This window comes from Chenopodium album, chromosome 3 (genome assembly GCF_948465745.1).
Source record: "Chenopodium album chromosome 3, dcCheAlbu1.1, whole genome shotgun sequence".
Taxonomy (NCBI): Eukaryota; Viridiplantae; Streptophyta; class Magnoliopsida; order Caryophyllales; family Amaranthaceae; genus Chenopodium; species Chenopodium album.
This window is the reverse complement of record NC_137836.1, coordinates 47,801,991-47,815,615: the sequence shown is the minus strand read 5'-3', so window position 1 is coordinate 47,815,615 and position 13,625 is coordinate 47,801,991.

Genomic DNA, 13,625 nt, shown 5'->3' with positions numbered 1-13,625 from the left:
TTCAGGAAATTCATCCATTGCATCGAAAAATATCTCCTCCTCTTCTTCGATAGCATGAATTTCTTCAATAGGTTTAATAAGAGATGAGGGATCAACCTCATTTCCTTCATCAGAGATGGCTAAGGAATGAGCGAGAGGCGCATTATCAAAGCTTGGCTTCTTACTGGAAGGAGGCAATGGAAGTTTGTTGTTATCAATTAAATCTTAGATAGCTTCCTTAAGCTTCCAACAATTTTTTCAGTAAGATGGCCCCCTACCTTGGTCATATTTGCAATGTGCATTGGGGTTCCAGTTAACTGTCCTCTTCTTGACTGGTGGGTCCCCAAATGGTCTAATAGGAGTTCTAAGACCTTTTGCATTTAGTTGGTCAAATGCGGTGTCATAACTCATACCTATAGGAATAAAGTTCCACCTAAATGGTTTCTTTTGTCCTTTGTTATTCATAGCAAGGACTTCACTCAAACTAAAGGTGCTAACATTGTTTGAGTGGGTAATTTTGGAAGAAGAAGGATTGTTGTTCTTCTTGCCTTTCCAGCCACTATTGGAGTTACTGTTAGAAGTTTTCAGCTTAGCCAGGTCGTCTTCTATATTAATTCCAATGTCATAGACGACCTTGAAGGTATGGAGATTATTCTGGTATTTGAGATGCTTGGAGTACTTCTCTTGAATGTTCTTGATGAACAACCTCACAGATTCTTTCTCGCTTGATACTTCAATCATCTTAGCAAAGGTTTCTCTCCATTTGTTGAAGAAAGAAGTGAAACCTTCATTCTCCTTCTACTTGAGTATTTCAAGTTCTCTAAAATCAGTTTCAACTTGAATGTTGCACTTGTAGCTGTCAATGAAAGCGTTTACTATTGACTCCCAAGTAAAGGTTCTTTCTTTTTCAAGAGAGAAGAACCATTGTTGGCAAACAATTTAAAGAAATAGAGAAAAGAAAGAGGGAAACACCTTCTTGTCAATACCCTTAATACTCATTATTGTTTCAAAATCTATTAGGTGAAAGTAAGGGTTGTCAGTTACTTTGAACTTCGGGATGTCGTTGGCATTGAACTTCTGCGGAAGAAGATCCTTGTCCAGCGAGACCCCTTGTGAGCTAATGCCTTGAAACTTGTAGTCACTAGACAACTTGCTCAAACTTTCTTGCATGAGGTCCATCTTTTGTTGCTTCATAGGATCATCGATTTTGAGGGTTAAAACCTTCAACGTCTCAGTCACAGTACTCAATTGGTTCCTAAACTCATTAACTTCCTCTTGATTTGCCATTATCTTTTTAGCTTTCCTTTTTCGAGCGATTGGTTTGTCGAAAAGTAGAACTTGAATACCAAGGTTGTCTTTGATCAAACGCCCTTCCTTTCTTGACCATGCACTGTAATTAAACAATTTTTGTTTTAATGACTTGACTCGAATTGACTTTTACTTTACGGGTTTAGCAAAAGAAAAAAGCAAAAATAGGGTGTATATTTTTGGCAAAAATAAGGTGAATATTTTTGGAATTAATTATAGGGTTCAAACAAGTGGTTTAAGTGCAGAATAAATTATAGGGTTCAAAAAAACTAGCGTCGAAATGACACAACTGGCGCCTCTCTTTGTAGTGTTGCGCCAGACTACAGGACTGTCGCTAGGCGCTACGCTCCACAGAGTGGCGCTGCAGTCTAAATCTTGGCGCCATTACTGGAACGTCGATTTGGAACTACTTTTAGTATTATTACTCTACAGGGTATGCCTAAAGTCATTCTAAGTCAACTCTAATTGAAATATTAGACTCTAATTACACAAATTAATTAATTAATTAGGCAAAGGTTTTTTAGCCATTAATAAACTTATTTAGTCTTAACAAAAGTCAAACAAACGGTTAGGAAAAAACACATAGAGTATGCACAACAAATAATGCACAATTAGTCAAGTAGGCACAATATGATGCAATGAGTTTGCAACCTAACCATGGCTCTAGTTCTCTAAAATTCGGGATATGGGTTAGTCAAAGAGGGTCCATGGTTAATTGTCCAGATGCACCGCGCGGAATCCTAACCGTGAAGGGTTGGTATGAGTGGATGAGACACCGCGAGTTAAGAAAAAACTCACTTCCATGGTTTGGTGAATTTAACATTCTCGGATGTACCCTTTGTTGCACAGGGCGTTCAATCAAGGTAGAAGGATTATGAATTCCCGGAGGGTTATGTCCATATGTTAAACACATACGGGTTTCTAAAAGTGAGAAAAACTCAATCAGGAAGTAAAATCGAGCAAACAGTGCTAAAAAATGGTCAAAATTAGAACGCATATGTCTGATTCAGTATTGAAAGAACTTGGCGCCAGCAAACAGAGGCCGGCGCCAACGATTTGGCTTTGGCGCCTGGAAACAGAAGATGTCGCCTGGCGCCAGAGTCAAATGAGTGGCTCTAAACTCTGTTTTCTAACGCTAGTTCCTACATTGCAACATCATTAATTCACGTAGGAATTACATTGTAGTGTCGTTATTCTTTATTTAATCAATTTCGTGAAAAGAACAAGAAAATAAACAATATTCGCCTTGGCTTAAGTGATCAACCAACAATTAATTATCCAATTCTAATATTTATTTAACGCAAGATACTACGTGGATTGAATTAATTAGTCCTTTCAAGGTGATCAAAAACACTAATTAATTAATTAAAGTTCTTTTAAACAAGAAAATAAATATGATTTATCTAAGTGCTCGGGAATTTACCACTTCTCTTTGCTAGATCTCCGTTTAGAACACTTATGGACACCTTCTTTTTCGGGAACGTCAACCGTAGTAACAAAATATTAAGGGGTGAGTGTTTAAGTTATTATTGGGTTAGGTAACACAAGTTCACAAGTATTCCGCCAGAGTTTTAGGTTATTATTTAGTGTCTTTAAGCCTCGGATTAAGTTTCTATTTATAGGGAATGGATATAATTAGGGTTTTGAGAATTCTGACGCAGCAGGTGTCACGCGCAACAGGATTAGTTGCGCACGGCATCCCAACGCAAGTGATTGGGTTGCACAGTTATGCGGCAGCCCAACTAGGTGTCTTGTGCACGGTATTATGGTAAGATTAAATTCTATATTTTCATAAAATTCCGAATCTTTCGCGAGCGCATCTCTAGAGGTTGCGCTGAGTGTCGCGCACAACTAAATTAGGTGCGCGCGCCTGCACAGCGCGACAGATTGAGATGCGTGCGGATTTTCCTGTGGCAATAGTAAAATTTAACCTAAGCGCTCCTAAATCCGTCATTATTGGGTTTTAAGCACGGGCTTAAGCCTAATATTGATCGGATTTAGTTAATTGGACCTTTTTTAGCTTTGTTCTTTAGTTTGGGCTAGTTTTTTTATGTTTTGTGGCTTAACCAGATATCCATAAGCATTCTCCACTTCAATCCCACACGGAGATGGTTTTATTTATCGTCATTGAACTTCCTGTCAAGATTGGAGGCCAAAAGTAGATGTTTATAATATGTCGTGTCACACAAGAGTTCCCCGTGTCATGGCAGTTTCTGTCGTGTCACGGCAGTGTTTTTAGGGTTTTTATCCTTTTCAGGGTTCCGTGTGTTCCCTCTACTCATTTTCCCTATAAATACCCCCTCATTTCTGATGTACGAGGCATCAATTAAATCTCATTTTCTCTCTGCTATGCTCTAGCCTAAACACTAGCCACCTTATTCTAATCTAATTTCTTCCTTAAGCACTCCAAGGAGTACGTACTTTACTCGAGGTACTCCAAGAAGCTCAAAAGGGAGGCTAGGAACTATGTTTGGGATGAACCGATTTCTACAAAAGGGGTGTTAAAGTTACTAACTCATTTATTGTTTTATAGTTGCAAGCAAACAAAATCAAAGTAAGAATTATGTTCCTTTTAATTCTATTATTTTTCTAACGATTTTATATTGTTGGATTTATTGTTAAATTGCTTACAATATTAATGTTTATTCTATTATTTTTTATCATCATATTTCATGTTAAATGAAAAATGTAATTGAAAATCACGCCTAATAAGATAATTTGGACAACCGGTTTAGGTTCATTTTTAATCTTGTTGTTAATTGAAGTGGTCACAATATTTTAGAATTATGTGTTGCATTAATATTAAACCAATTTAGCATAATAATAGTTTGGAGAAAATTCAATTTTTGTTTGCATGCCTTTGAGATTGCAGGAATATTTTTCGCTACAAGAATCGAGTACAGGGCAATACAGGCGAATGTGACTCCATGACTCACTTCGTACCATCATCCTCGATCCTCCTTTTGTGGTTTCAAACAATATGGAGTTAGTAATCTCATGGATTATGAATGGGGTGTAACCTTCACGGGTCAATCGTTGTTGCCTGTCGTTGTCCGTTATTCGTGGTTGCCTTTAATGATCCGTGAACGATTTACAAGTTCCTTAAAAACTTGTTGGCGGCTCCCTACTTTCCTTGTCCCTAATCGTATTATGTCAATTCCCACTTTCTATGAGTGCCAAGCATATTCATCACATGCTTTAACGTAGGCGCACTTCAAACGACGCCTATAATTTGGCGACTCCACTTCGGAGGATTCTTGGTTATTTATCGATTTGAGTGATTGGTATTTAATTAAGATGAGCGGATGAAACTTGAAAGATTCTTGAAAAATATTCCTGTGATTAATTTGGCATTTTTGCATAATCATAGACGTTTTAACGTCGCATTTAGGTCTGTCCCTTAGGAAAATTTGAATAACTTGATTGCGAACGAAGGAAAACAGGGCACTAGTTAGATTTTCTGACTGTCGCGCCATAGAAGATGCTGCTGTGTCACGGCGCCGCACACCGTCACACGGTGTGTAGCATCGTGAAACGGTACAAACTGTCATGTCACGACAATCCTAAAATCTGTCCAATTGCTTATTTTCTCTTCTCACAGTCAACTTCCTTCGGCTTTTCTAAAAAAACGTGTGTGTTCTACATACGTCTTAGCCAAGGGGGATTTAAGTTCTATCAACCCAAAAACGCTCATGGCAATAAGGATTCATTCGAGGTATTAAATCCACCCAAATCATGGAGTCGAGTTTGATTTCATCACAAACTCGCAGAGCCGCTCGTTGGCATACACCCTCAAGGGAGGCTACCTTGCTAACGTGGCCAAACTCTTAACTATGGTACCCTTTTTACACCCAAAGCTTGACCAATATTTGAACATAGATCTTGATCCTAGGTTGCGAACTTTTTTTCATCTTCGTGACTAAGTGCTACGTGGTTGATTTGGTGCTAACCCACATGTGTTTGCTCATTTTGTTTAATCTATGATCGAGGGTTTCTATTTCGACATAGTAATTAGTACGGACATAAAATTGATTAAAACCTAGAAATTACACAAAATTAGTCCTGGAATTGTGCATCGTGTCACGACAGCTCTACCGCGTCACGGTGTGCAATGTCGTGAAACAGTGCACTGTACCGTGTCACGACAGTCAGCAACGTGACACGGTGCCCAGGAGTTTGGTCCAGTTAGTCTTTTTGCGTGCTTATGTGGTTTGTATTTCCGGTTTGATGTCATGTCTAGCTGTGCGGTCATAACACGCGTTCATAACCTCACTCACATGTCGTGTCAAGTTCACACACTTTTCCTTGAGTCGTGCACCATTTTATAACCGTACTTTAGGATGGTCTTGTGTCGTTTTTTTTCGGAGTAAGTCGGATGGTATCCTGATGAGTTTCATTTATGGCACTTAGTTGGTTCTTTTTAGGATAAATTTCATGCTATTCTATACCTCTTTTACTTAGCTTTTCTTTGATTTTACTTTTTATTTCTTTTACTTTACATTTTCTTAGTTGGATTTCTTTCTTTATGCATTTCTTGGTTTATTTTGTTATTTTCTCTTTTATTTATTTGTTTTCCTTTATTTTTCAGGTTTAGGTCGTTATCCAAGTTTCCTGAGGCCTCTTCCCAAGTTTGGCATTGATTAGGATGCCTAGTGGTCTCCATTTGAAGCTCAAGCATGGAGATGTGCAAGTTCCTAAGGACCTTGAGCTGTGCATTCAAGCAGTGGGGGCATGATTTCTAGTCTTGAACCCGCAAACATGGAGTTTAGAAACTGCAAGGTTTCATGTTTATCAAGAGCATTAAGTATAACGCACCAGGAGCATCGGAATGATAGGGAAGATGGCTGCCCTGTTCCTAGGCGCGGGCACTCGCGACTATGGCGCGGGCGCGCGACAAGGTGGCGCGGCTGCGCCTCTCTCGGGAGCGGGCGCGGGCGCACCTGTTCAGGTCCTTGTTCCGTACCCAAATTTGCGCGGTCGCTCTCTCTCTTGTAGTTGGCCGCGCCTGTTCGGGTTTATTTGGGGACGATCTAACTAATTTCTCCTAGTTAGTTTTACTATATATATATTTTCTTTCTATTTTTAGGGAGAGTTCAATTTTTCATAAATAAGAATAGAATTAGGTTAGATTTTTAGAGAGAGAAACTCTAGTTTGTAGAGAGAGAAGTTCTTGATTGATGATTGAAGATTGATGGTTCTAAGTGTTTTTCTACATTAAATTGAAACAAGTTTGTAAGGATTTCTTTACTTTAATGAAATCTTTGTTTTGATCTCAATTTCTTTGTTAATTGTTCAAGTTGATTTATTTTTGAATTGATATATTTTTTATTAATATGATGATGATGAATTTGTAGCTTAGTTTAGTTTTGATGATAATTTCCATGAATAGTGAGTATTTTCCTTGCTAGGGAAATGGTGAAGCATATATGAGTAATTGATTTATGCTAATTGGGGGAAATTTATGGATTTGATGCTGTGATTAAATTGGTTGATTGACTATGTGCATGTGTGTGTTCAATTAAGGAGTGATCAACCTAAGTTTCTCATACTAGATTGCATTGTAGGTTCACATTGATACGAACAATTGATTTGTGGCTTACATTTGTCGATTGATTAGGTTTGCAAGTTTCCTAGCTAGAGTCTCTCGTAGTTGGCACTAGTTTGACCTCTAGGAGATTAGCCTATCATAATCTCTTGATTGCTTAATCGATTTTCCCTCGCAACACTTGACTTAGTCATCTCCAATCCTAATTAGTTGAATTAATTACGAGTTTATGTGGATCCATACCCTAGTGCTTGCTTAATTTGATTTTCGTTTCGATTGTTTAATTGGTAGAATAAACACACCTCATTTCATTGCTTCGAAATAGCATAGCTTTGACTTTAGCATTCACCTCCCATTCCTAGTGGTTCGACCCTCGACTTACTCTATGCTTTGTATAGGGGTGTGTTGAGAGATTATAAATTTTGTTTTGACCAAGGGTAGTTTAGTTTTCAACGACCTAGTCTCGCCCTAGATAAAAAATAGCGCCGTTGCCGGGGAGTGGCGTAGATGATTGCTATTATTGTTGAGTCTATTTCACCTTATTTGCAAAAACACAATAAGATTTTCTTCTTTAGGCTACATTTGTAGTCGTGCTACTAATATTTTCCTTTGAGTATGTGTGTGCAAGTGAACATGGGAGAAGCTCAAAGGGTTACATTGAAGAAGTTGGGCACTCCGGGTGCATACAAGTACGAGAGCGGAATTGCTCCATTATAAATCCTGGATAGTATTTTAAAATCAAGCCAGCAATGATAACTTTGATCGAAAGGAGGCAATATAGTGGAGGAGTTAATGAGAGCCCCCTAAATCATCTTAAGGAATTCTAGAAATATTGCAACACAATTAAGGTGAGCGAGGTAGCTCAAGAATTCATAAGGCTTAAGCTATTTCCTTTTTCTCTAATTGGAAGAGCTCAAGAGTGGCTAGATAAGGAAGTGAAGCCTAATTCTTTGAGAACATGGGATGAAGTCACCAAGGAATTCCTTTCCCGTATCTTCCCTCAAAAGAAAACGGCGGAGGCAAGAGCTTTGATTCAAGGTTTCAAGGAAACTGTTTTGGGTGTTTTTGTCCCTCGGAAGAGTTACAACACGAAGTCTGATCCGACTGAGCCGTACCTGCAAAATAACGGAGACTCCGGGTGGTTGGAGCTCCGCCTCCGACGGTCAATTTAGTAACTTGAGAAGGAATAAAGAGAACGGAAATTTAAGTGGGTATCTGCTCGGATTCCAAGCTCAGGTCTTTCTCTGATGTGAGAGAATGCAAGTGTAATAAATGGTAAAAACGTGTCCTCAAAGAGAGGGACATCTCCCTATTTATAGGGTCTTTGGGATTTGTGCCCCTGATTAGGTCACTGAACCCCAATCATTGGTGGGCTGCGCCGCTTTGCGGCCTTCTCGGGATTTGGGCCTGAAGGCCGCCTATTTCCCTTAATTTCTGGAGTGACACGTGTCAGGCATAGATTGGTCCACTTTGGACCAACCTGAAGCTGACACGTGTCGTCCTCTGGTTGGACCACGTGGCGGGGTAAAATTACCCTAAACATTTGCCCCTTACAGATGTAATGCGGCACGCCACGTGGCATCTGTGACATGTGTCACGCTCTGGTTGGTGGTAATTTTACCATAAAGAAGTAACCGTTCACCTTCCGAGTAAATTACGAAAATGCCCCCGTATTTACCCCTATATATAGCCGTTTTACCCTCATAATTTTGTACGTTTACAAAAATTCTCTAGAGAGAAAACTTTGAGAGAGCAGAAGTCATCCTTTTGAGTCAGGCGCAAGCAAGAAAGTTTGTTCTCCATCAACCCAGCCGGACCCGCCTATCTTCAGATATCACATCCAAAGGTACCGTCTCTGCCTCTCTCAGCTCTTTTTCTTTTTTCACCGCTTGTACATATTTCTTGCAATAAATGGATGCATCACCAACACACACGGCACACCCTAGGTTAGAGTCCAGCCGGTCACCAGGGACGGCTAAGTCTAGGACTGGGAGTGCCGTCTCGGGGTGTTGGGACCAGTTATGTGTCTGTGCAAGACACAATGGCTCGGACAATGCAGACGACAATTGATCTAAATTACAGAAGCGAAGGCTCAGGCAGCCAAACGCCTGAGGGAGAAACGTCTTGTCAGGGAGACCAGACGGCTCTGGAGAGATACCCTCCACGCGCCCCCTCAACTCCCGCTGACTCCTTTTTGGAAGAATGTGACCAAGGCGGCGATGAGGCTGTCTCTGTCCCCTTGACCCAAAATGAGGAGGAGACGGAGAGCGACAGCTCTGCCTCTACCTTTGAGAGCAGTGACGATTTACCCCCGCTTCAAGATAGTGAGGAGGAAGAAAGGAAAAAAGGGAACGAGAAGGAAGATCCCTTCAACATTCACGTCTTCTCCAAGGACCGGATCCAAATGGAGGAAAACTTGAAGAATTTTACTCAAATGCACCCGCTACGAGACGGGTATAGGATCCAGGTGCCGCCTGAGAATGGCACCATCGCCTGGGAGGACGATCAAGAGAACGCGAACAACTATTTCGGCTGTTATGAGGCGGCGTTCAAGGCTGGTCTTCGCTTCCCCCTTCACCAGGCGGTGAAGGCAATTTTGAGAGGCTACGGCCTCGGAGTCTGGCAACTTACCCCCAACTCTTGGACAAACATTCTGGGGTATGTTGCCGCCTGTGAGTTCCAGGGGCTTAACCCCGGCTGGGAGGCTTTTGCTAGTATGCATTATCTTAGCAGAAGCCTAGGCGGCTGGAGAGCGTGGTATACTCTAACCACGCATCCCCAATACATGATGACCTTGGACAAGGTCTCTAAATTCGACGGCTGGAAACACAGGTTCTACCTGATGTCAGCTCCAAGCAGACGAGAGAATTATGAATTCCGTCTGTACAATAAGAAGCCCGACTTGATGGGCCGGAAGTGTGCTCTTCCCCGGATCCCAGAGGAAGATTTTGACAAGATCATTGAGGCAAACTTTTTCGGCCTCACAGACGCAACCTTGTCAACCGGGGAAACAATAAAGGTTCCCAAGAACTGGATCCCCAAAAGCGCCTGGTTCATGGACGAGTGTTTCCTAGCCGCCTGCGGGCTAGGACACATGTTTACCAAACGTATGCGCCTGAGTTTATATTCGTCTGTAGTATCTTTTTATCGGAATTGATTTATGATATTGACCAATTTCTCTTTTTGCAGAAGAAGCATTAAAAATGTTGTAGACGAGGAAGACTCCCAAGCGGTTCTGTGCAGTCATCCGCAAGGAGCTTGCGGAGAAAGTTGCGGCTGCGGTCAAAGCCAAGGTAATAAACGCCTGACCCTTTCGTAAATTAATCTTAAAAATTATTTTTCCCGGATGCTAACTTTAACTTGGTTATTTTCGCAGGGAGGAGAGGTTGGAAAGACGTTTGAGAAACAACTCAAACGGGCTAGGGATGAGACCCCCTCCGTTCTCAACAAAATAAAAAAATCCACCTCCGCCTCAACTCCTGGCGCCTCAGCCGGGAATCAACAGATGCGGATAGCGGGGCGAAACGAGAAGATAGGCGGCAGCCTGTGCCTTGATCTCGTCAACCCCTTATCAGCAGTCGGGCGGTTCACCACGCCTGCAAGCGGTTCCCGCTTGGCCGACTCTGAAGGTAAGAACCCTTTTGAATCCCCGCTTGAGCTGGGGTGGCCTTTGCGGGTGAAATCCCACTCTCAACAGACGTCATCTTCAGACGGTCGGCAACAAATAGGTGCTGCCTTAGTTTCGCACTCATCACGTATTGGTTGTGGTGCAGATCAATCTCCCCGCTGGCCAGACGTCCAGAAGCATGCCAAGGCCATGCTTGACGCCGTCCGGAAGAGGGATAAAGACAACATCCCTGGGATAGAGACGTTCAATTTGGAACGCATTCTATCCCTTCTGGCTGAGGTAAGAAACTTGTCAATTCAATTTTATTTTTTCCAAGTGTTTTATCCCGCCTGCAATACTCACACCGCTTGCTTTTTTGCAGGCTATGCTGCGGGTGGACGGGCTCAAACGTCCTTATTCCCGCAAACAGGAAAGAGGTAAAAACGGCCAAGAAGTCCGCCATAGACGCTGATAATATTGATTTACATTCGACTATCGTAAATGAACTTGAAACCAAAGCAATCATAATGACACAGGCGTCTAGAATCCAGCAGCTGGAGGCGGATCTAGAGACGGCCAAACAGCGGGCGAGTGATGCTGAGACGGCCCAAAAGAAGGAAGAGGAGGCCCGGAAGAAGGCGGATGAGAGCGCCAAAAAGGCTGATGAGGCGCTCAAGAAGGCCCAGACGGACCTTGGCACACTTCGGGGTGTTTCTGAAGAGAACACCAACCTGAAGACCAAGGTTAAGAAGCTAGAGAATGAGGCTGCTCAGGCTCAGAAGAACTTTGCAGCAACCTTGGAGAGCATAACCGCCTAGTTGTTGAAAGTGACGCTGACAATGACGCCCTTATGAAGATTGCCTGGCTGCCTTGTACCCAAACGCGGATTACAGCGTCTGGGCACTGGCTCACAGCTATGCCGAGTACGTTGTGTACTTAAGGGATAGAGGCGAGCCAGAGCCTGACTCTTTTGAAGCCTGGGTCAACTCTAACAACGAGCCTTCCGTGCCTCAGCTACCTGGTCCAGGTGAAGCACAAGAGATACCCTCAGATGATGAGGAGGACCAGGAGGCACCGTCTGCAGGAAAGAAGTGACCTTTCAGCGGCAGTATGCCAATCTCTGTTCTTTCTCTTTTCTTTTATTCAGCGGCAGTATGCCAAAGCTTGTTTTTCCGGCCTGCGTGTCGAGTATATTTGTATTTACCGGCTAAGGAGCCGGGTTAATTAAAAATTTCTCTTTCTCCCGGATGGGGTCCGGTTAACATTTGATCCATCGCAACCACTTGGTTGGGTGGACTTTTATGAAATGCACTGACTAAGTGATTGGTTGCCTAACTTATCAAAAGCATGCGGCGATTTGTTGCCTAACTTATTAAAAGCCTGGCTATCCTTGCCCCTGGACGGCTGTGTGATTGGTTTCAAGTGGAGTTGGTTGATTGACTTGGTAACGTCTGATGCTGCAAAGACCATGATGCGTTTGAAAGTCAATCAATCACAGTAGTGATTGCCCCAAACCAAGTGCACAGCCGTACACCAACAGGCGTTCCAGTCACTACTCAGACAGCATTTTTCCGTCTTGGTAGAGATTTAATAGCTATTGAACAACTCTTTTGCCCCAATTGGGATAGAGAGTGTAATTTTGGAATAAATAACCTAAGTGAGAACTTCAGCCGGTGACCGACTGATGCCCCGGGGGAACCGGTATTCGGTAACTTGATCGTTCTTCACAAATCATTCTGGTCAGACGGCTATGAGTTGACCGATTTGGTCATTCAATTTTTTCCGTCTGCATAGGTTCGTAGAACCGACAAATAGTCTGTTCTCTGCGACGATTGCATCCGGAGGGGTGTCGCCGCACGCCTTTGTCCATGTTGGGATAGGCAATTTTATAAAATGAGCAACCATCCGGCCATTTTAGCCTTTGGTCTTGTTTAGGATCGGTTGTATAGCCACTAAGCGTTTTTGTGCTTAGTTTTTAATTGGTGAATTTACACTAAGTATCGAACTTAGTTGGTTAAACCAAAAAGCTTGTCTGGGTATTACCCAGACGGACGGGCAATTATTAAATCATACCAAGTATTAAACTTAAGTAAATAAACAAATGTAACCTTTACTAAGTATCAAACTTAGTTAGGTAAATGAAGAATCCGTCTGAGTATTACCCAGGCGGGTAATAAAAAAACTATAAGACAATTTTGCAAACAAAGTCTGAATTTTCATTAATTGACTTACTGTTTACAAAAACTTACATTCTCAGAAGTAGTACTTTTTCAAATTGTCTACATTCCAAGTTCTAGGCAGGCGCCTGCCGTCAGGAGTTTCTAGGCGATAGGTGTCGTCTCTTACTTTCTCATAGATCCGGTAGGGGCCTTCCCAATTTGGAGTTAGCTTTCCCACCTCATTGGCCGTACCGGTTGCCTCCATTTTTCGTAACACTAAGTTGTCAACTTTCAAGGGGCGCTTGTGTACTTTCTTGTTGTAGTCTCTAGTCATTCTCAAACAGTAAATCTCATGACGCAAGGCGGCATTGCCCCTACGTTCTGGGAGTGAATCCAATGTCAGGCGCATTGCTTCCCAGTTTGCCTCTTCATCATATAGCATGACTCTGAGAGTCGGCTCGTAATGTTCGATGGGCAAGACGGCTTCAGCACCGTAAACCATGAGAAATGGGGTTTCACCGGTTGCCCCCTTCGCTGTTGTCCGAATGGCCCATAGGACATGGATTAACTCTTCTGCCCATAAGCCACCGGCTCTTTCTATTTTCTTCTTAATTCCATCTGAGATGAGTTTGTTGAAGGCTTCAACTTGGCCGTTTGCTTGGGGCCGGCCAACAGATGCAAAATAGCTTGAGATCCCCTGATCTCCCAACCAGGTTTTTAGCTGAGGCGTCTTAAACTGAGGACCATTATCAAACACCATAGACATGGGTACCCCATACCGGGTGATAATGTTCTTCAAAATGAAGGAAATCACGTCTGAGGTCTTGATGTTTTTAACCGCCTCAGCCTCCACCCACTTGGTGAAATAATCCACAGCCACCAAGATGTAGCGCTTTCCGCCTGGAGCAGGCGTGTAAGGACCTAGAACGTCCATGCCCCATTTTGCAAACGGTATTGGGCTGTGGATGGCCGTCAGATCAGTAGCCGGACGGTGAATGAGTTTGCCAAATTTTTGGCACTTATCACA